Here is a 20,859-nt window from a genome sequence, read left to right on the forward strand (position 1 = left end):
GATGTGCCCACATCATATGTGAGTATGTGTGGGGTTGGCACACTGACATCCAGGCAAAAGAGGGATCTTTTTCTGGAGGGGACGTAATTGTCCTTATTCTGGAAAAGATTTCCTAGAAAAGATCAAGAGAAGTAACAAAGCACACTTAGGCTGACATTACTTGTAGTATATAGGAAGTGGGTTCCCGCAGGGCCTACGAAATCACTTCTGTTTTATTAATAATCAGGAAAGGGTTATGGGCTATGGCAGGAAGAACCCACATTTGTCCATATTTCTGAAATCCTACTCAGGGGCAAGGAGTAGTCCCTGGAGAGCTTTCTCGATCTCAGAGAAGAGAAGAAGCTCAAGAAAGGTAGTGATCTTGCCCAGGGAAAGAGATCATCTCTGGATCAAGACAGGTGTTTCTTTTCTTGCTTGTTTTTCTGCTGGTTTCAGGTGTTCTCCCCGTATCCCTAGTTAAAGAGAAAACTGCACGCGCAAGCTGAGAGTGAAGAATTTGAGATGCACTGAAATTACAACTGGTTCGGGTGTGGGGTGTATGAGCGTGTGTGTGCGTGCGCGCGCATGCGCACACAGACATGTGAGATTGACACAGAGACAGAGATGGGTTGAGGTGATAGAACCTCAAAGCATTCCCTGGGGAAGAAGGATGGGTAAAGCACCTAAATGCGTTGGTTAACCGAGCTGAAAAGAGAAGCATAGCTCAGGCGGAGAAACGGAGGTAAAGAGAAAGCCTGCAGCTCCCACCATCAGGGCCCGGCCCCCCCCTGCGCGCTGGGTCGGGGCCCTGAAGGGTGCTGGCCCAGGCCCTGTCTGCCTGTCTCCTCACAAAGCCTGGGCTGTGCTCTCGGCAGGGCCGGGCCTCCCGGTCTCCGAGGTCCTGGCTGGGGCCGTCTGCCCTGGGAGCCTCCCGGTGCGGCCAGAAGCCCCAGATTTGTCCAAGTGCCAATACCTAATGAGGAGCTCATTTGAATCCCTGAAAGTACCAGGGAGCAAGGAGACATGCTAATTAAAGTGATTGCTGTTCTTTAATTAAGCAATAATTCCCCCAAAGAGGGCATTATCATGCAAATAGAGCCCTCTTGGGTGAGGTAAGGGCTTTGGACAACAGCTGAGGTCTGTTAATAAGGCCCCAGAGCATTGGAGGGCAGGGATCCAGAATGCCCCATTGAGTTGGGTGATAGAGCAAGGGAAATAATCGGTGGCCTCACAGCTCCGCGCTGCCTTTTGTCTCTCCCGGCTTTGGTTGCAGAGCTGTGGGAGGCAGGGACCCTCCTCTCCTCCCTCGGCTTCTCTCCAGGAGGGGCTGTCAGAGCTGTGTGGGGTGGAGAGTTTTTAAGGACAGTGTCTAGTTTGGCCCTTTGTACAGTCAATGTCCCAATTATCGGAGCATCAGCACAGAAGGGTGGAATGAGGTGGGAGTAGGGCTCCTCGGGGCTCATAAACACGGAAGCAGCTGTAAAAGTCCAGCCTCATTCAGCTGCTGGAATACAATGGAAAGCACACTGAAATTACTCGTGCCTCTGGGTAACAATGGCAAAACTACTTCCCTCTCTAAGACCCAGTGTCCTCATCCTCAGAATGGATTGCTGTAATAACTGCCTTACCCAGTGTTCATGGGGATAAGTGGATGTGAACGCACCAGGCACAGAGTCTACCTGGCCTCTTGGTTCTTGACCTATGGCCATCTGCGCCAGAGTAAGGCTGCCGGATTAAAAAGAAAATCTTCATATTTTAATTTGCTAACTCTGATAACCTTATCTCTGGGAACATGGGCACAATCTACAGATATTTCACATGGTCACGACCTGAGCGATGCTGCTATATGTCTTAGGGGACACAGGCGAGCCCCCTCAACAAAGAATGATGTAGTCCAGAATATCACAGCGTGCTCAGGTCGAGAAACTCTGATGTTAACAGCACTCAGTAAATCTGAGCTAAATAAAAACCTAAATGAGGAGATGGTACATTTTCTGGAGCATAACTGGAGCAGTGTGGTGACAAGTCACCTTCAGGGACAAACCCTTTAAGATATTTCTCTTTTCTCAAAAGGCAGAGTTAAAAAAATTTTTTTTTAAATGTATTTATTTTGAGAGAGAGAAGAGAGCATGAGCAGGGGAAAGGGAGACAGAGTGGAGTCTGGTACAGGGCTTGAATTCATGAACTGCGAGATCATGAGCCTAGCAGAAATCAAGAGTCAGGTGCTCAACCAGCTGAGCCTCTCAGGTCCACGAAAAGCAGAGTTTAGACAAAGATTGTAGAATTTGGGTTTGGGTTTTTTTGTGTGTGTGTGATTGTATTTTTGTTTTTGTTTTTTTAAGTATTTTATTTTCTTATTTTTTTTAAGTTTTTAAAAAATTTTTTAACGTTTATTTATTTTTGAAAGAGAGATAGAGGGTGAACAGGGGAAGGGCAGACAGAGAAGGGGACACAGAGTCCAAAGCAGGCTTCAGGCTCTGAGCTGTCAGCACAGAGCCCACCTGACATGGGGCTTGAACTCAGGAACCATGATGTCATGACCTGAGCCAAAGTCAGACGCTTAACAGACTAAGCCACCTAGGTGCCCCAGTATTTATTTTATTTTATTTATTTATTTTGTTTTATTTCATTATTTTCTATTCTATTCTATTCTATTCTATTCTATTCTATTCTATTCTATTCAAGAGAGAGAATGCAAACAAAGGAGAAGGGCAGAGGGAGAGAGAGAATCATCAGCAGGCTCTATGCTCCATGCAGAACCCAACATGGGGCTTGATCCCACAACCCTGGGGTCATGACCTGATTTATTTCAATGCAGAATCAGACGCTAAACCCAGTGAGCCACTCGAGTGCCTTGGACAAAAGATTGTGGGGTTTTTTTTGTGTGTGTGGTTTTTATTGATTTTGAGAGACAGAGACAGTGTGAGCGGGGGAGGGTCAGAAAGAGAGGGAGGCACAGAATCTGAAGCAGGCTCCAGGCTCTGAGCTAGCTGTCAGCAACAGAGCCCGATGCGGGGTTCGAACCCAAGAACCATGAGATCATGACCTGAGCCAAAGCTGGACACTTAACCAACTGAGCCACCCAGGTGCCCCAAGATTATGTTTTTAAAAACCGAACAGACTGAGTGATACAGGCTGGTGCTGGGAGCCCCGTGTAAGAAGCAGGACCAAAGAAATTGGTTCTGAAAGCCAGGAGCTTCAGAGACAACACAAAGCCAGCTGTGCACTATGAGGAAGGTGCTCCTTCATGAGACAAGAGCCCTGGGAGGAGCGCCAGAGCCCAGCCTGTGAGCAGAAAGATGCAGCTAAGAGCAGTGTAGCTGACACTTACAGTGAGCTTACGTTCTAATTGTCACAACAGCCCAGGGGGCAGGTACGACTATGATCCTCATTTTGCAGACACAGAAATTAAATAACTTGCCCGGAGCCACATGCCTAGTAAGATCCAGGATTTTGATCGAGGCAGTGTCGGAGGCTCGTGCAGCCGGGGGACTAAGTCGGCTGTGAATTTGCCTCAGTGGCCACAGATCTCGAGGCATCATCGTCGGGCTGTATGGAAGTGAGGCCCTCAGCGCAGTGTCCTGTGTGACTGCTGAGTTTGCTGTGTGGGCCCTGAGCCACGCCTGCACTGGGGCTTTGGGAAGAAGCCGGAGAAGCCGGAGGTGGTCACCAAGCCTGGTTTTGTCCATCAGAGCTCTTTTCTTTCGCTGCAGGTTCCTCATCCTTTCAGCTGTCTAGACAATTTTCCTAACTTCTGGGGCCCCCGAGTGGGGGGAGGTCGGTGCTTCTAGAACTGCCTAATGTCATAGGTCTCAGGTGGAGCGTACACAAAAGGCAGAAAGTCAACAAACCAGGCCGTCCAGCTAAGAGGAGATCAAGCCTCTGGCTCCCAGAAAACTTGGAGCCCTTTCAATTTTGCGTTCACTCGCTGCAAAATAAATGTTTTGTGTTACAAGGAGACAGAGATAGTATCTCATCGGCCCTACTAGTTTAGCACCGCCTCTACCAACCTCTCACTTGACAGGGGTGGGGGGGCATGGAGAAAAACAGGCCCAGGTTCTGTTTGCAAAATAGTTTCATCAGTCAAAGAACTGCCAGCGCTGTGAATATTAAATACGAAATGACTCATGGAGACGTATACCTTGCTTTGCTTTGCTGATCGGCTGGGTAACAGACAGAATTACGTTACTGTAGAAGTGACAGCTCTAACATTCTGCAGGCTTCTCAGGACTGCTCTGGCTTTTTCTGAACAAAGAACAATCCACAAAAACGCCCATGGTTCGCAACGCATAGGAGTCTGTTCACGGAATCACAGGCCCAGGCCCTCTCCTTGGTCAAAGGGGACGTAGTGAGATCACCCATTTAAACGCCTTCCACCTCCAGGTGGGGCTGGGTGGCCCCGAAGGTCTTCTGCCAGTGGATTTAGTGAGACTACGGCTCAAGCCTCAGGCCCATACAGTGAGTTCCCTAAGGGCCAGCCTCGTTTTTTCCATTGCAGAATTTATAAGTGGGTTTGAAATGAGAGCATAGTGTTGCTTTGCCAAGGAACAAAGGTTTTCAGTGTATTCCAGTCACTAACCTAAGACACCATAATATAAGCCAGGCTCCCTCTCCCCGACTGTAGCCAGGCCCGAAGTAAAAGTTCATCCAAGAACAATAATAGTAACAGGATAGCCAATGCTCACGTGAATGGCATTGTTCTAATCCTCACGAAACCAGGAGGGAGGTACGAACTATTATAACCATCATTTTGCAGAAAAGAACTCTGCTACTTTCCTAACTCAAGTCAGGCAAGGTTCCCACCCTATCTCTTAGTTTCTCTTTGGATCCCGGGTTGTCCACCTCATTCTGCCTGAGAACAATATATTCTATTGGCCAACCCATCTCTTTCTGTGGTTCTTTCCCAAGAACCATTGCTTTCCTGCTTTTCAAGCCTATAGCCTCTGTCTACACCACAGCAAACCAGTGTTCATTTATACACTTCTTTGCATGGCTTTGGCTTCCTCATTGTCATGGAGACCTGTTGGAAAGGCCGCGTAGCCTGAGTTATGCATGTGGATTCTGAAGTTCAACTCCTGGGATTCCAATCCAGCTCTATCCTCTTTAATGGTGTCACCTTGAGCAAGTTACTCAATCTCTCTGAACTTTGCTTTCCTCACCTACACAGTAGGAACAGTGATGCTTATCTTGGGGCATCTGGGTGGCTCAGTCGGTTAAGTGTTTGACTCTTGGTTTTGGTTCAGGTCATAATCTCAAGGTTCATGAGTTTGAGCCCTGCATCAGGCTGTGCACAGACAGCAAGGAGCTGGCTTGGAATTCTCTCTCTCTTCCTCTCTCTCTGCCCCTCCCCCGCACTCTCTTTCTCTTTCTCAAAATAAATAAACTTAAAAAATGCTTATCTCACAGGCATATGAAACGAGTCCTTATAGAAAATGCTTAGCACTCTGTGCCTGGCACTTAGAGACTACATAATTGCATATTTTATAGTATTTTATCTCCAGAGCTGAGATGCTGTTATATTCTCTTCCAGGCAAGTGGTGAACAAACGGGAAAAGCTTGATAAGCATTTGTTGATTTGCCTGGGTCTTTGACAGTTCACAAAAAAGTGGTAGGAATGTAGCAAAATATGAGGCAGACACAACCGAGTATAGAAACATAATGTTGTGCTTGACAATATAGCTTAGTAATAGCTTAGTAAATGTCATTGAATAAATTTATTGTATTTAAAAATCAACAAAGTTTATTAAAAATTTTTTTAAATGTTTATTTATTTTTGAGAGAGAGAGAGAGAGAGACAGAACACGAGTTGGGGAGGGGGAGAGAGAGAGAGATACAGAATCCGAAGCAGACTCCAGCCTCTGAGCTGTCAGCACAGAGCCCGAAGCGGGACTCGAACCCACGAACTGTGAGATCATGACCTGAGCCGAAGTTGGTTGCTTAACCAACTGAGCCACCCAGGTGCCCCCAAAATCAGCAAACTTTAATCTTGAGAGTTATGGCAATGTCAGCATTTTAAAGGGAGAGAGAGAGGAGCACCTGGGTGGCTCAGTTGATTAAGCCTCCGACTTCGGTTCAGGTCGTGATCTCAGTGTTTGTGAGTTCGAGCCCCACATCAGGCTGTGTGCTGACAGCTCAGAGCCTGGAGCCTGCTTCAGATTCTGTGTCTCCCTCTCTCTCTCTGCCCCTCCCCTGCTTATGCTCTGTCTCTATCTCTCAAAAATAAACATTAAAAAAGTTAAAAAAAAAAAAGGTAGAGAAATAGGGGAAGAGAGAAAAAGGGACAGTGATTTATTCCATCTCCTTCATGCCTCTGGTTCACTTTGCCAAGTGCTTGTTAAGTTCGGCACTGTCTGAGCCATCTCTAGCGTCTCCTTAAAGGTGGAAGTATGCACAGATCCAGGCACTAGAGGAAAACAAAGGGCTAAATTTCTAAACCATGACTGCATATGTTGATAGAGGAGAAGCTGGGAATGACCATCTCACTGGTGACTTTCCTCTGCAGACAGATCACGTGTCTCACAGACAGGAATCCAGATGGTCTGAACATCTCACAGAGGTCCTGAAATATTTCCCATGTTAGAGGACTATGCAGCCAGCCTTCTTGGTCTGGAAAGGATGCTGGAGATTACATGCCTCCTGGTCAGGAGTGTAAGACACTGACTTCTGAAGGGGTAATTGAGGCTTTGCTGAGAGGAGGAAGCTGGCTCTGAGCCATCCTTGTGTGTGGAGGCAGGGTCAGGGCCTGCTGAGTTGAAGAGGGTACGTATAATCCCCAAAGTCATGGCTCCGGATGGTAGGTAATAAAGAAAATTATCTCACTCTGGAAAAAAGTTTGTCTTGACATTTTGCGTTGGTTCGATTTATTTTGAGGTTGTTTTTTTTTTTTAACATTATATATATCATGTTCATATATTATTAAAGTTTATTTTGTTTCTAAAAATGCCAAATCTTTGATAAAATCCAGGTACCTTGCTAAGCCATTTATTAGTGGGAACCATGTGAGATTGCTATTTTAGTGGTCAAAAATGGGCACATATTGACTTCATGTAGCCTAACCTAAAACATGCATTTTCTAATCTTATTTTCACAACCCTAGAAGGTAGATATGTTTTGTTTATTACACTCATTGTATGGGTAAGAAAACTGAGGCTTGGAGGTTTTAAGTAACTTCGCCCAAGGTCACAAGAACAAGAAAGTGAAGGAGCAGAGACTCTAATCTGGAACTGGCTGGCCCTGGATACTCTTAACCATGACTATATCCTGATTCCCAGATTGTTTAATTGTGTAACTGACTGACAAGGCGGTGACATGGCGGCCCCTGAGAGATGGGGATGCTTGATTACATAAAGACGAAAGTTCGTGTTCAGCAGGTCCAGGGAGGGCAAATCCTGAGGTTCCTGTGGCAGCCGGAACAGGTTTCTCCACAGCAAGCAAAGGATGGTAGACACTTCTCCAGGAAGGGATCAGTAGGACCAAATGGGGAGCTGAACTTCCACCCCACGCTCTTGCAGGAGAGACATTGGCAGAGCATCAGGAAGCCAGACACGTATACCCAACGAGCCTTCGCAAGCGACATCTCAACAGGGAGACTCCCCACAATCTGGAGTCGCTCGCCTCTTTCTTCAGTCTCTCCATGTCCTCGGTGTACCAGGGTCAGTACAGATTTCACCCAGGAAATTCCTGAGTTAGCGACCCAACAGATGGAAACATATGGCCAGTAGTTCATTTCACTGCTTCATGTTAGTTGCTGTCGTAACCCGGAGGCCGGGCCAAGCGCTCGGCCGGTACCAGTCTCGTCCACCCTGACCAGCAGGGCGGAGAGTCCTCGTGGGTTCTTTTCCTGAGAGAGGGAGAGAAAGGGCAGGAAGGGGGAGCACAGAGAGTAAAGACACAACACACGGTTTCTGATCAAGCCTCTTCTTCTTTTTCTCTTTGATCGGTTTCTTCACTGGATCCCTTCTCACTCAGCCCGACATTGAGGCGCCAATTGTCGTAACCCGGAGGCCGGGTCGGCCCTGGTCCCCTGCGTTTGGCGGTACCTGTCTCGTCCACCCCGACCGGCAGAGCGGAGAGTCCTCGTGGGTTCTTTTCCTGAGGGAGGGAGAGAAAAAGGGGGCAGGAGAGGGAGACGCAGAGAGTAAAGACACAACTCAGGGTTTCCTATCAGGCAAGAAAGAGAGAGACTATTTTGAGTTTTAAGTCTCAACTCCCAGACAATTTCTTCCTTCTACAGAATGGCCTATTCTTCTCCCCCTCGGGCATTTGTGAAGAATGCTGAACATAGGGTCTCCTTAGGCATGGTGCTTTCATCAAGGTGAAGGGACTCAAGAGAAGCTGGCTGCAGGCAGAGGCTAATTGACTCAGTGTTGAGCTTTTTTTTTTTTTAATGTTTTTTAATTTATTTTTGAGAGACAGCGTGAGCAGAGGAGGGTCAGAGGGAGAGAGAGACACAGAATCTGAAGTAGGCTCCAGGCTCTGAGCTAGCTGTCAGCACAGAGCCTGAAGTGGGGCTTGAACCCACAAACCGTGAGATCATGACCTGAGCCGAAGTTGGACACTCAACTGACTGAGCCACCCAGGCGCCCCTCAGTGTTGAGCTTTTGACAAATTCCCAAAAAGAATACTGCAGAGGAGACGGGAAAGATGTGTTCCTGCATGCAGGTGGGGGTCTGAGTTAGAATGGGAGGGGGCACGTGAATGGGCTCTTCTCCAGGTTTTCCCATGCCCCCTCCCAGCCTGGGACCAGGTCGGGATGGTTGCTTATCTCTGCCCCTAAAGCATTGCTTGTCGCCCAGAAGAGCGGCTGTCTGACAGGTGGAGGAGACAGATGGCCCCCCAAATCCAAAATATCTCCCTAGGGATCTGCTACAGTATCCAAAAATCTATTCTTGGAGAGCCATTTCCTTAGCTACCAGGAGGACTACTTAATGAAGCTGCTATCAGTCACAGACATGTTAGATTGAATTAGTTTACTCAAGTCTTGCAGCCCAAAAAACATGCCAAGGAGTCCATAGCCAGTGTGCATCTCCAACTTGAAGAAACCTGGAGAAAACCTGTCTCCTTCACCATTGTTTTGCCCTCATTAACAGTTCCCACACAAGGAGGCCAGGGTGGTGAGTAACGACTTTGTGACAGCATAATGGTTCATCAAAGAGAGAGAAGGAGAAAAGGAAAATGGTCTCTAATATTAATTTTTCTCCATCCCTGCTGCCCACTCATAAGCCTCCTTCCCTCAGGTATCAGCGCCCAGGTGCTCTCTCCCTCTTTGCTCTCCCCTCCACCCCCTGCCCGTCTCCTTTTCTGGCATAAATGTGAATGTAAAGGCTGTACCCAAAACTGCGGGGAGTTGAGTTACCCAAGGCATGAGCTCCTGACTTCTTCAGTCTGTTAGCTCTGCTCCAACGTGCCAGGGTTCCAGCCCCTGTCTCGTGGTGTCCTTTCCCTGCGGGACCCTGGTCCAGGGTCCCTCTACCCCCCAGGGACTCCATAAGGCTGGGATGGCAGTGCAGAGGGCTCCGTTCAGAACCATGGTCTTAAAGGGTATCAGCACCGATGCCCCTTGTAAGTACTTCTAACTAACCAAAAGAAAACACCTGGTTACATAATGCAAAAACAAGAGTAAAAATAATAATTAATGAGATTTCTTTTTGAAATATATGTTTGTGTTTATTTTGTTAACAAGCATAATGTAATGCTTACCAAGTGCCAACTTCTCCGATCCTTACCAGTCTTCCAAATTTATGCCACTTATGGATAAATAACCCATACGGTACACAAAGCAAGCATCACCCGTATTACTAATCTGTGAAAAGTCGTAACACAAACCAATAATGCATGTGTGCTCGATCTTTCATTGTCCACGTAACATGACAGGGGCTCACAGCTAAGGCAATTAGAGACAACTTTGCTCTGTAGGAGGGGAATTTACGATTTTTACCACAGTGATCATGATAAAAATAGTAACAGTCCGGGGCGCCTGGGTGGCTCAGTTGGTTGAGCATTTAACTCTTGATTTCGTCTCCGGTCAGGGTCCTGGGATTGAGTCCCATGGTAACTCCAGGCTCAGCGTGGGTTCTCTTTCTCACTCGTTGGGGGGTCGGAGTGGCTCAGTCAGTTAAGTGTCTGACTTCGGTTCAGGTCGTGATCCCACAGTTCGTGGGTTTGAGCCCCGTGTTGGGCTCTGTGCTGACAGCTCAGAGCCTGGAGTCTGCTTCATTCTGTGTCTCTCTCCCTCTCTCTCTCTCTGTCCCTCCCCCCACTCATGCTCTGTCTCTGATTCTCTCTCTGTGACTCTCTTTCTCTGCCCCCCACACCGCTCCTGCTCATCCCCTCTCCAAAATAAAAAACAAATTTGAAAAACACAAAATAACAACAGTTCATCTTGACTCTTGATTATGTGCTTGTTTCTGGGCCAAGTTCTTTATATCTTTTATTTCACTAAACCCTCACAACAGTCTTAGCGAATGGCACTATTCCTGTTTAGCAATGAGAAACAGGAATGGTACCTGTTTTGATGAGAAACCGGATGATGCACAAAGCATTTTAAGTAATTCGTCCAAGGTGCAAGTTAGTTTTCCTAACATTTCCTGCCGCTGCTACAAGGAATATTCACGACTGATAAGAAACGGTGGCTATCTAAACCAAGCTGATGAAAAGTCAGAGCATCATTATATGGTATTGCCTGCTCTGTGTCAGCCACAATTCAGCGTGTGTCACACATCTGAAGTCCTCAAATCAACCTGGCGACCTGTTACATTTGTACCTGTTCTGCTGATAAGGCTCTCCCAAGCTCATACAGCTCATGGGTAGTAGGACCAAACAGAAGACCTCCAGCACCTCCGGAGACTGGCCCAGCTAGACTGGTGTTCAATGTCCAGAGTAGACTCAGAACCAATTCCTTCCAGCAGCAGCTAAGACACTATATCACAATCTTTTTGTTTCAACTCATGCTAGAGCTTTGAAGTTGCCAGAATTTGCTTTGACAATGCCAGGCTGTTAGAGACCTTGACATACTGTCTCTCCTTTTTTCTCTTTGAGAGAAAGGACGGACATTCTACCGTAGAGACGAAATGATTGGCCCACGTTCACACAGCAGACAGAAAGATAAGGAGGGAACTGGGAATAAATTATACTGAGCCGGTTTTCCAGTCCTTAGTTCGATACTTTTTCTATGAGACCATCCAGCCTCAAATAACTCATTCGTTAGCTGCTACCTTCTGCAAATATCCCCAGCCGGTCTTTCTCTTTCACAACTCAGACAGGCACTCCTTTGCCGCATGTAACTCAATGGCGTGGAAGGTGGCATCCGTATCTGTTGCGCGCCGCCCTGTCTTTCCATTTCCTGTAAAATGATCTCCACATTCTTTGCTAGAGCAAAGAAGATGTGTAAAGTCATTTTCTTCTGTCCTGGTGTGTGGGTAAGTTAATCTAGCATCACAAACCCAGTCACAGAGTTAGGTGATCTGTGTGTAATGGGTTTAGGCAGTGAGTCTCCGGGGCTTAGCCTGCTCAGCATAAAAAAGGCCATAGAACTCTCCCTCTCCGTGAAATCCTCTTGCACACAATTCAGGAAATGTATAAGACAGTGAGAATACAGTCAAGCTGTTGGAATTTCTTTTTGAAGGAAACAATACCTTGCAGGGCCAAACTGTTGATTACCAACCTCTGGTCATGGTAAGAGAGTTGCCTTGCCGTCATCCAATGTAAAGCTCTGAAAGTTTGGGGGAGGGTCGCGCCATTTAATAGCATGTCAATATTAAATTACATCATAAATACTTAGAACTTCCTGCATATTTAACAGGAACTTGTTGTATAAATTTGGAAATTATCCAAATGGAACAAGCGACTTCTGTTATTATTTAACCCTGTGGGTCCAACTTATTGTGGGGGTTTAGTTGCTGTTTTGAACTTTGGAACCCTTAGCAGAGAGTAAAAAGAAAGGCCTGAAACCACTTGACTTTTGGATGGTTATTTTCCTTTCTCTTTGTCAGTTTTAAATGGATTTATGTTTTTCTTATGCAAATAAGATCAACTAAAATCCAAAGCCATGACCCAAAGCAAAACATGTGAAATCACTGTTTACTTGGAAAACCTTCAAAACAGACTGAGCCAGCTTTTGATGATGATCCACTGTGACCAATCTTGCCGTTGCCAAAAGGGATACTTCTTGACATTTGCCACGTCTTTCAGATTTTTTCTAGCTTTATTTATTTTTAAATGTTTATTTCCTTATTCTGACAGACAGGGAGAGTGAGCAGGGGAGGGGTAGAGAGAGAGGGAGATGGAGAATCCCAAGCCGGCTCTACACTGCCCATCTAGGAGCTCGATGTGGTGCTCAAACTCATGAACTGAGAGGTCATGCCCTGAGCCAAAATCAAGAGTCAGACACTTAACTGACTGAACCACCCAGGCGCCCCAGCCCAAGGATATTTAGAGGTTTGTAACACTAATGTGAGTCGGCATTGAACCCAGACAATAAGATTTGAGTTTCTAACATAAGATACAATGTAACAGTTAGTTATTATGACCCAAAGAATAAAGTGTCATCGTCTTACCTGCAATTCAAACCCTCCCCCGTGGCCCCAATTTGTCTCACTAACTTCTTCACTAACTTCACTGCAACCTGCACTGCAGATTGCACTTCACCTGCAATGCTGATTTGACAACTCTGTTCCATTGTCCCCTGCAATTTCTCGTTGGGAATGGACCCCATTTCTCTACCGCTTTCCGAGTCTTCCCCAGCCTCCGAGCTGAGGTTAAGTTTTCTTTTCTTCTTGAAGCCTTTCTTCCTCCATTTCAGGAACATTGGTTTTTTTTTTTTTTTTTGGTTTTGGTAGGGTTTTTTTGGGAGTGTGCATTTGTTGAGATCCTACTGTCCTTCAGTTAATATGGTAGAAATTCAACACATTATCTCCTTTAAGCCTTGAAAGACAGATACTATAAATTTTTGTTTTTTTTAATTAAAAAATTTTTTTATTAATGTTTTTAATTTATTTTTTGAGAGACAGAGAGACAGCACAAGGAGGGGAGGATCAGAGAGAGAGGGAGACACAGAATCTGAAGCAGGCTCCAGGCTCTGAGCTATCAGCACAGAGCCCGACACAGGGCTCAGATCTTGCAAGATCGTGATTGAGCCTACATCGAAAGCTTAACTGACTGAGCCACACAGGCAGCTCACTATATACATTTAAATTTCTGCATTTACATCTTCCTCCCTTTCTTCTTTTTCATGATGTGTCCTAGAGTACTTTCTTCTATCCCCTCAGTTTTACTGTGATAGAATTGTCATATAACATTGTATAAGTTGAAGTATCATGATTTGATAGATGCATATATGTGAAAAGATCCCCACAATAAGTTAACATTTCTCACCTCACATAGTTACAATTTATCTTCTTATGATGAGAACCCTTAAAATCTACTGTCTCGGCAACTTTCAAATACACAACACAGGATTGTTCGCAATAGTGGCCATGCTGTGTGTTATGTCCCCAGGACCTATTTATCTGATAACTAAAAGATTGTGCCTTTTGACCACCTTCACCCAATTCCTCCTCCTCCCGCCCCCTCTCCGGTAACTCCCAACCTGTTCTCTGTTTCTATTACTTAGTTTTCACATACAAGTGAGATCATACAGCATTTGTCTTTCTGGGTCTGGTTTATTTCACTCAGCATGAAGGTCCATTCCTGTTGTTACAAATTGTGAAATCTGGTGTACTTTCCATAGCAGTGTCTTTTTTTTTTTTTCTTTTCTCAGTGGCATACTATTCTGTTGTGTGGCTATAGTTCCTCGTGATGGATCCTCTGGTTCTTTTCAATTTGTCATAAACAATGTTTTGACGAATGGGCCTTTACACGCAGCATTTTACATGAGTACAAAAGTATGTGTAGGATAAATGTTAAGCCTGGAACTACTGGATCCAAGGGTAAAATCACGATAAATTCTGTTAAATGTCATCAAATGTTCTTCCCTGGAGGTTGTACCAATAGTGATAACTATCCCCATTTTACATATGAGAAAACTGAGGCACAGAACATACAAGGTCATGTAGCTCATATTCGGGTGAGGACTCAAGCTTGTGCCCTGCTGCATCCTACTCATTCAGGATTTCTCACATACTTCTTCGTATTGTTACTAATATTTTACGTAGAGATAGGTCCGATCCTTCTAAAGTTTTATGAACATAAGTCCTTATGTTTAGACCCTCTCTAGTAAACAGAAATTGGATCAATGAAGTCAATTCCAGGTGAGAGTGAGGGAAAATGGAAATGTGGCGGAAAAGCTGGGAAACAAATGCAAGTTCACAGCTGGGCACACAGCAGTTGCTCCTGCTTGGCCACCAGGTCACAAACCAGGTGCTCCTGTTCGGCCACCAGTGATGTCTCCAGATAAGATTTATTGAAAACTCATGCCACTGGATGGAGGAAGGGAGAAGGAATCTGTTGTGCTCCTCCATGCCCTTCCCATATTCATGGGGGAAACACATCTGCATTTTTGGGTTGGGTCACCTGATCCTCTCAGCAGATGCTCGAGGGTCGGGGGGATGTGAAGTCTTAAGCTTGCAGGGCCAGGAACAGGGGGAGGAGCCCCCAATGTGTTGCTGGGTATCCAAGTGTCCTAGAGACAAGCGAAGCCAAGGGATCCTGAGGAGGTCCATGTAGATGTATTTAAATCTAGGCATTTTCTTATACTTCTTTTTAAAAAATAATGTTTAGTTTTGAGCGAGAGAGAGAATGCGCATGAGCATATGCAGGGGAGAGGCGGAGAGAGAGGGAGACAGAGGATCTGAAGGGGGGTCCATCCTGACAGCGAAGAGCCCAATGTGGGGCTTGAACTCAGGAACTTAACTCAGGAACTGCGAGATTATGACCCGAGCCAAAGTCGGAGGCTTAACTGACTGAGCCATTCAGGTATCCTTTTTTTATACCTCTTTAATTTAGTGCTTTACACCTGAAAGGTGCTCAATAAAAGTTTTTTTTTTTAATTGCACCATATGCTCTAGGCATGTCATTTTTAAAAAAAAATTTAAATGTTTTTTATTTATTTTTGAGAGACAACGTGAGCAGGGGAGGGTCAGAGAGAGAGGGACACACAGAATCTGAAGCAGGCTCCAGGCTAGCTGTCAGCACAAAGCCCAACGCGGGGCTCAAACCCACAAACCGTGAGATCATGACCTGAGCTGAAGTTGAACGTTTAACTGACTGAGCCACCAGGTGCCCCTCAATAAAAGTTTTTTAGTTGACACAATCATTTGAAGTGATACTAATAAAAATAAATATTCTTATTGTGGGGAGACATTAATGTATAGTAATTAAGAGTCCAGCCTCTAAAGCCAGACTACCTGGGTCTAAACACAAGCTCTGACACTAACTAGGTGTGTGATCCTGGTCAGGACACCTCATGTTGCTAGGCCCCAAGTTTCCTCATTTGTAATATGGGACTAATGCTTAAAATAATACTTGGCTAACAAGTACTCTATAAGCATTAAGTATTATTATGTGTAAGTCTCATTCGGTGTTTGCTTTTGCCAAATAGTATTTCATATGTATTACCTCAATTAATCTTCTTAGTAACCCTGTGAAAAGAAGTCATTATCAACCCTCAATCAAGTGTTAGTATCATTCCTATTTCACAAATGATGGAAAAAAAAAAAAGACTCCCAAGAGTTTAAATAACTTGACCACGTCAAATGAGGTAGAGTCAGAATTTGATGTAGGTCTGCTTGACTCTACTCAGTCTATCATGTTATTCTTGGAGAACCATCTTTAGCACTATTTAGTATTACAAAAGCACCCAATTCAGGCCTAAAATTCATTGAATGCACATCCCTCTCACTGAAGCATCTATCAGCCTTCCCACTCAGTCATTGTGGACTCGGGCACTTGGTTTATGGTATGTCTTTGAACATTTCTCTGCATCTCTTCAATGTCTGCCCATCTTTCCAGCCCTGATCCCATAAATTATAATGACTTGAAGTCTGCACCATTCCCTTCACCAGCATCTATTAGCATGCTAGACCTATAATCATCACCCAGAATTGTTCCACTTCGGAAGTGGTAACCATAACCAAAGACCTCTTGTCTTTTTTACTCCTCAATCCTGTAACCCCTGCTCTTTCACCTCACAGAAATCTCCTTTTCTTTCGTCTGACATTTTATTCTGATCTATCATACTTTTCCAGCTCACACCTTGGATCCTATGATTGATGATTTAAATCACTTTCTTACCACTACCATGATTTTTCTCCTTCTTGCACATCCTGCAGCAAAGCTCCAAATTTGGATCAGTGTTATGCTTTTCCCCTTACACCCGAGGGACTAAATTTTGATAGAGGAAATCAAACAATCATGCAGATTCTTCCACTACAAATTCATGATCCCCACCCTTAGCCAGGTTTTCAGCATCACTTGTTACTCCCAGGATTGATTTTCAACTTTTCAATTTTCTTCCTAATGGTTATTCCAAACCATTACCACCTTACTCAAGTATCTTTTTCATGTCTCACACCTTGAAGTCAGTCAACAACCTTCTCTCCAAAGTCATCAAGATAATCGAGGCCTTCAGTTATTGGAGTTTTAGAAATTGACCCTTGGCTACAACATTAGAGGGTTCCATTGTCTTTCTGAGGGATCACTTCTACTTTTCATGACATAAATATACTCTATACCGATGACTGTCAAATCTGTATCTTTAGCTTGGACTTATCAATCTCGTGGACATCTGTACTTGGAGGTTACACAGGGACCTCAAATTCAAAAGGCTCAAATTGAACCCATCATCGTTTCCTTAAAACCTATATCTCCTGCTAGGTATTACTTTCTTTCCGGGTTCCTTTTTTTTTTTTAAATTTTTTTTAATGTTTTATTTACTTTTGATATAGAGAGAGACAGAGCATGAGAGGGGGAGGGGCAGAGAGAGAGGGAGACACAGAATCTGAAGCAGCTCCAGGCTCTGAGCTAGCTGTCTGCACAGAGCCTGATGCGGGGCTTGAACCCACAAACATGAGATCTGACCTGAGCCGAAGCCGGCCGCTCAACCAACTGAGCCACCCAGGCGCCCCAATCTTTCCGGGTTCCTTGAGGGTAGGAAGCATGACTATCACCCACTCCAGATAGTAGGCTGATGTTATCCTGAGTCCCCTATCTTCTTTACTTTCCACATGCAGTCAGTTTCCAAGTCCTGCCAAACTTTCCTCTTGTTTCTGGACTCTCTACTCTCTTCTCTGCCCTTGCTTTCCTATTTTCCTTGATTCAACTGGATCAGTTCAGTCTCTTGCTCCAACTGGACTGCCTGGATAGCTTCTGAAATTTCCAAGTTTTTTGATCTCAGACTTGGCTCCCTCCCTCAGTGTATCCTCATCTCTGATGTAGGTGATGTTTCTAAACACAAATCTGACCATATCACATGAAAACCCTGTATTGACTCCCCATTGCCTACAGGATAAGGGTCCAGCTTCTTGGCATGATATGAGTGGCCATCTGTGATTTAGCTTTAGGTTCCTCATCAGTCCCCAATTATAAGGGGTTACCCTTATACTTCAATCACAAAAAAGAGCTTGCTGGGTGCCTGGGTGCCTCAGTTGGTTAAGTGTCCAACTTTGGCTCAGGTCATGATCTCCTAGTTCATAAGTTTGAGCCCTGCTCACTGGGCTCACTGCTGTCAGCAGAGTCCACTTCTGATGCTCTGTCCCTCTCTCTCTCTGCCCCTGCTCATACATTCTCTCTCAAAAATTAAAAAAAAAGAAGAGCTTGCAGACCCAGTGGGCTGCCTTGTTTCTCACTTCTATGCCTTTATTCATAACGTTCCTTATGCCAAACTGCCCTTCCACTCCTTGATCTTTACCTGGCCAACTCCTACTATCCTTTAAGACTTACTTCAAGAGTCACCTCTTTTAGGAAACCTTTCTTGACAAGCCACCCTCCCCTTCCCCCCAAATTCCAGGCACTGTTACTGCCAGTGCCCTGTGCTTCCACAGTTCCCTGTTCATAATGTTGAAGACATCGCAGTGTACTTACCCATTTATGCATCTGGACCACAATTAGATTGTGAGCTCTTTGAAACTTGGGACTATGTCATATTTCTGCATGTACCTCTTTGCCTAGCAGTAGCATAGAGTAGGTATGCGGTAAGTATTTTTTTTCTTTCTCTTTCTTTTTTTTTTTTACTGGGGTGGGGGGGGTGCAAGGGAGAAAGAGGGAGAATCTTTAGCCTGATGCAGGGCTCCACCCCTTGATCAGAAATGACTTGAAATGAAATCAAAAGTCAGGCGCTCTGTGTGCCTGAGTGGCTCAGTTGGTTAAGCATCTGGTTCAAGTGTGGGTTAGAACACAGCCTTGGGCTCTGGGCTGACAACTCGGAGCCCGCTTGGGATTCTCTTCACCCCCTCACCCTCCCCACCGCCCTTCCCCTGCTCTCTCTACCCCTCCCTTCAAAAAAAAAATAAAATATTCTTAAAAAGGTTAGATGGTCAACCAACTGAGCTATGCTGGTGCTCCTTGATAACGTTGTTTTGTTTTGTTAGCATTTTTTAAAGCAAATGCTGAACAAATAAATAAGTGATTCATTAATGGAATCCTTCCTTCTTTCTTTCTTTCTTTCTTTCTTTCTTTCTTTCTTTCTTTCTTTCTTTCTTTCTTTTTTTTAGGGGGGAGAGAGAGAGAGAGAGAGAGAGAGTCCCAAGCAGGGTCCATGCTGGGATCATGACCTGAGCTGAAATCAAGAGTCGGAGGGTCAACAAACTGAGTCACCCAGGCACCCCTATGAAATACTATTTTATATCTGAAATGATTTCTCCTCTTTATGAACAAGGCAGAAAGAGTAATCAGTATCAATAAACATCATCATGATTATTTTGCAGTCTGACTACGAGTAATAATAGGCACAGTGATATTGAAATGCCACTTTGAGATTGGGGGTGCCAAGAGTCAATGGGACTCCAAGAGAGGAACCTGTAAGCTGTTGTGGGGGATGGCTAGGATACTTACTGAGTGCCACGAGAAATCCATTCTAGTCACACAGAACTCTTTAAGTGTTTATAAGATTTATTTGCTGAATGAAAAGTCATTTACTTATACCTTAAGTTAACATACAGATTTGTGATTTGAAGTAACATATGGGACAATGGAAAACCAACTAGAGACATAGCTCCTTTTTTGCCTCTTATGCTGACTTTCTCAGGATCTAATGCTTTCACAAAGATCTTGGACTTAGCAAAAGCAGAAAGTTACACTTTCAAAGCATTTCTTTGTGAAATGCAAGTAAGAAAGTAAAGGAGACTGGCATATTTCTCCTGAAGTTTAGTATTGAATACTGTGTGTGTGGGTGTGTGTGTTCAGAGATTTTATTATTTATTTATTTAATTTATTTTAAATGTGTATTTTTGAGAGAGAGTAGGAGTGCAGAGCCTGAGTAGGGGAGGGGCAGAGAGAGAGAGAGAGAGAGAGAGAGAGGGAGAGGGAAACGTAGAATCAGAAGCAGGATCCAGGCTTCGGGCTGTCAGCACACAGCCAGAAAGGGGGCTTGAACCCATTAACTGTGATCATGACATAGAGACCTGAGCCAAAGTTGGACAAATTGAGCCACCGAACTACCCCTAAAGATTTTATTTTTTTAATTAAAAAAAATTTTTTTACACTTATTTATTTTTGAGAGACAGAGACAGAGCACAAGTGGGGAATGGGCATAGAGAAAGGAAGACACAGAATCCAAAGCAGGTTCCAGGATCTGAGCTGTCAGCCCAGAGCTTGAAGCAGGGCTTGAACCAATACCCAGGAGATCATGACCCGAGCCGAAGAGGGGTGCTTAACCAACTGAGCCATCCAGGTGCCCCTGAAGATTTTATTTTTAAGTAATCTCTACACCCACCCATCGTGGGGCTCAAACTCACAACCTGGAGATCAAGAGTCACACACTCCACCAACTGACCCAGCTAGGCATCCCAGCACTGAATACTTTTGAACTTTCACTAGACTCCTTTGTAGTTAAGTTAATAATACGTAATGACAGTGGTTAAAAAAAAAAAAGGAACTGCTAGTAATAATGATGTCATATAGAAGTCACAGTTCTCATATGCCCAGTGAGTGGCAGATGCTTTTCACCAAGTATCATACTTCGGCTTCACAACAACTCTAAATAGAATTTATTTTTCCTTTTTTCTGTTTAACAACTTAAGTTCAGTGAGATCAAATAACTCAAGGCAGGTCCAAAGGACGAGCTGAGAAGACTCTGGGACCAAAGACCAGGTTAGTTTCACCAGGGGACACCGAGCCTCTCCTAGTCTCTGAGTTTTGCTACCTGCTCGCGTGTACGTGAACGCACGGCAGGATGCAACAGCCTAAGAAACCACGCACATAAAGTGCTGAAAAGGTTCAGGAGCCTTAAGCGGCGGGAAGCTGGAATCCAAAGACTGGAGCTCAGGTAGGAGCCAAAAGAAGGGCTGGATTCATTGGCTCCAAGCAGAACTTAGGTAAGGAGCGAGGGGCGGGGCCTGGGCGGGCAAACAGGGGAGCGTGGAGACCATTTGTAGACGGGCCAGAAATGCCGCCTCTCCCGGGGAAGCAAGGTGAGGGGAAGGTGAGCGCAGGCGTCTTGGAGTCTCTGTGAGTTGCTGAGGCAGCTCATCTTCACTGTCCTAAACCAAAAAAGAGACCGTACTCAACTTTCCTGGGGCCGCTTTCCCGCAAAGGAAGCAGGAAGGGGACGAGGAGAAGGATCTGCACAGAGCGTCCCCCTCCCCCCCGCAGATTGGTACGGCCCATCCCCCCGCCGCTGATCTGGCAGGATGCGCGCGCACCCTCCGGCAGGGCGCGGGCCAGCAGGGCGCTGCGGCCTCTGCGGCCCCGTTCCCTCCTCCCGCTCCTCGCGTGCAGCTCTCTGGCCCA

Source organism: Suricata suricatta, chromosome 11 (assembly GCF_006229205.1).
Source record: "Suricata suricatta isolate VVHF042 chromosome 11, meerkat_22Aug2017_6uvM2_HiC, whole genome shotgun sequence".
In the NCBI taxonomy this organism is placed as follows: Eukaryota; Metazoa; Chordata; class Mammalia; order Carnivora; family Herpestidae; genus Suricata; species Suricata suricatta.